Source organism: Brachyhypopomus gauderio, chromosome 16, assembly GCF_052324685.1.
Source record: "Brachyhypopomus gauderio isolate BG-103 chromosome 16, BGAUD_0.2, whole genome shotgun sequence".
In the NCBI taxonomy this organism is placed as follows: domain Eukaryota; kingdom Metazoa; phylum Chordata; class Actinopteri; order Gymnotiformes; family Hypopomidae; genus Brachyhypopomus; species Brachyhypopomus gauderio.
The window spans coordinates 19,176,855-19,180,417 of record NC_135226.1 but is presented as its reverse complement, the minus strand read 5'-3'; positions in this window follow the sequence as shown (position 1 = coordinate 19,180,417).

Genomic DNA, 3,563 nt, shown 5'->3' with positions numbered 1-3,563 from the left:
CTCGAGCCGAACCCGAAAACTACTTACAAAGACATTTTGGCTGAGCTGTCTGCTAACTGCATCAGGGGAGGGGAGGGGGTGTCTGTGCCGGTCCTAAAGGAATGGCAGGGTTGTATGGGTCCAGCCCGCACTAGAGTGCTAGCACACTGAGAACTGTGCGGTACAGCTAGCCCGTGTGGCTATGTGCGTGAGTGAGTGCGACTGTGGCCAGGAAGCAGCTCGACCAGAACATCTGCTGTGCCGACGGCCCACAAGAACCGAAGCCGAAACAGCTGAAATGTAATCCTGGCTAGTCATCACCCAAGCACGCAATCCCCTCGTAGGCCTGATGTTTCCACTAGACCTGCAACTAAACTAATCAAAACCATTGCTACATTAATCCCAAGCGTTCGATATGATGACATTCAATCAATCATACATTTAAATAAACATTTTTCAGTCCATGATCTAATGAAAATGTACATGAAAGTGCTTTCTGTTTGAACAGTTAACTTTCTGCTGTGATGAATCCATCTCAAAGACATAACAACAACGGCACTGAAGTGATGTGTGAAATATTGTACATATCTCAAAGCTAAGTTTGCTATTTAACAAAATATAGGTAATACTTTGAATCACAAAAAAAAAAAAAACGTTGAATCTACTTACTTGGGATAGTTCATGCAGTAAGTGGTATATATCTCAAAGTTTTCGCTCTAAACCAAAAGAGAACAAACAAAGGATGATTGAGAATTATTTGTGATAAAACATTTTTACAGCAGTATATTAAAAAATAAGATAAAATAAAAATAAAATAACATCCTTGAAATAACATTCAAAATGAGGTTGAGGTTGTGGATTTAACTAAGTCATCCCAGAACAAACAAGCATGCGGAAGCGAATGGCCATGTGGGTATCGAGCAGATGTTCGCTTGTTCAGGTGGGTGCGATGCTGGTGTGAACTTGGAGAAGGACATCTCAAGAGCGCAGCGCTTCATGCAAGAGAAAGAATCTGCAACCACAGCGTTTGTCATCCATCTGGGACTCAAACACCATCTGGGACTGCCACACCAGTGCCTCCAGACCACAACATCTTTCTGATGTCCGACACGGAAGCTGCACCACAGCAACATGGTCAAGTGACGTCCTTCGTCTGGTCCTGCAACTGTGGTCTGCAGCTTTGGTGCAGAGAAGGCTAGTGGCAGATCTGGCCAGTCGCTTGGCTGGAGCACAGATCCACTCACTGGAGCACATCTGCACAAGCATGTAAACAACGTTGTGCTTTCCTTGGAGCCTGTCGTCCACTCCAAAAGCATTTCTTTGTTTTGGAAATAAAGCTTTTTCTTGTGAGTCACAGAGAGCTTGATCTTTTATCGCTGAGATCCTGAGAACATGCCAAGCAAGTTCCCCTGAATGTGAATAGCTTGTACTAGGACACAAGAGAGGCTGAAACCCAAAATAACTTACAGTAATCACTTTAATCAAATGTACGCGACGTTTCCTTTGCTGATTCTAATTGATTCAAACAGTGCCCCACTGAACAGAAGGAAACCCTCATGTCCTGCAGAGTAGGAGGCACCTCCAACACAGGAACAAGATGTTGAGGGGTTGCTTAACAGAGGATTCATTTCCTTCTCCGAGCCATTTTCCAAATGACAGCAGAGCGGACCAGTGACATATTGAACTCCTCTCCTACTAAAAACAATGGTGGCATTGTCCGTGTTCCCATGGTGCATGGATCTAGTCACTGTTGTATCACTGCACTGCAGAGTATGTCAACAAAAGTGTTGGCTCACACTCACTCTCTCTCTCTCTCACACACACACACACACACACACACACTCAAAGGTCCCAAAAGTTTGCTGCCATGTTTGGGATTCATTCACAAAGCCCATTTATCTTTGACACTAACATCTCAGAGATGACACAGTACCACTGTGCCTCTGACATAAGGCCAGGCGTGTTCCTCTTTACAAGTATTTGTGGTTTTCTGAAACAGTTTAACAAACGTGCCCCTTGCAGACAATTCTTACAGTCTAGCCCAATTTTCAGGAACGGACAGAAATAGGTTTATGCTGCCTTACAATCCAGCCTTTTAGAGCAGAGTGGAATATAAACCTTTTGGCTTTACTGTGACTTCAAAATGTGAGCGTTCAGCACTGCACTCATGATGTGTTTCACACAGCTGATCTACTCACCCGCTCCAGGAAGCACTCGGCCATTGCTGCAGCGTGAGGACTTCGCTCCAGATCTTCCAGAAGCTCACTGTTGAAGAGAAGAGGGCTCGGTCAGACCTCAACGAGACACGCACAGTGAGAAATCATTCTACAGTCTCCCTGCAACAGTCTCACACAACGTCTCTCGCTGTGAGCGAGCAGAGAGAGGAGGTATATGTGAAGACCGTTTAAAACCTGTACAGCGTGCCGCCATAGAGCACGGGTGACCTGCGTGTCCGAGTGGGAGTTTGGGACATGTCTCAGTTTGAGCACTGTAGTTCTCTTCCTACGGAGACATCTGGCACTGGTCATTCCAGAGGATGCTCCTGGCAGGGGAAAACTCTGATTCCTGTCCCTGATTCCACAAAGTGTTCATTTGTTTCTTCGCTGTCGATTTAACAAAGCTATTGCTTAAATGCACACAGATGGAATACATCTTATTTTGGCTCGACGTAGCCCCCCCCCCCCCCCCCCCCCCCCCCTTTCAGACCCATGGCTGCACTTACAGACCTTGAACCCACTTTTCAGGCCTCCCCAGAGACCCTTGGACCTGCACACTAAATGTTTCTGAATGTGTGCATCACGTGTGCGTGCTTTCGTTGGTAACCACGTACTGTCACTACCCCCCCCCCCCCCCCCCAAACAAAAAATTTCTTCAGTTTTATCACAACACATAAGAGAACACTTTCTCCCAGACCCTCTAGGACATGATTTACATTATTTAAATGGCGGGGAGCAAGAAGAAGAGCTCTCCTTTCAACCCCTGAATGAATCAGAAACAGCAGGCTGGGATTATCTTGGCCAACATCAGTGGCGGGAGAGCACAGCGGTACCGGGAGTTGGAACTGGTTTTTGTAAAAAAAAAAAAAAAAATTTTTTTTTAAAAAGAGAAAATTTCTTCTGTCAGACGCAAGACAGAAGAAACCGGGCTTCCTCGCACTGCTGTAGGGTAGATTTGATCTCTTTGTGGAGCTGGAAAGGGAAGAGATGTTGCAAACCGAGAATGACACGCTTTCGCTTTCTTTCACGATGCTGTGGATTGATGGGTGCTCAGCATTCTGGGCCCGTCCCCGGAGGTTCTGACAAGAGGTCGGCTACAATTTAGCTGACCGCAGAGGGCTTCAGTTCAGTTCGTTAGCAAACTTTGAACCGTCATCACCAAAGGGCCCTTAAGCCACTATGATGGCCAGTGTTGGGAAAAGCCCTCCCTGATGGTCTGTAAGAAAACAAAGTGGTGTTCTGTAAACACTCCGGTCACGCCTTCATGTGGCCGAGGGGAAAAGTTCGGAGCAAAGCCACTAATCTCCATCCTTCAGTACCCCCTCCCAGCCTGGAGACGGAGCTCATTTCACTGCTGCCCTTTGTGGT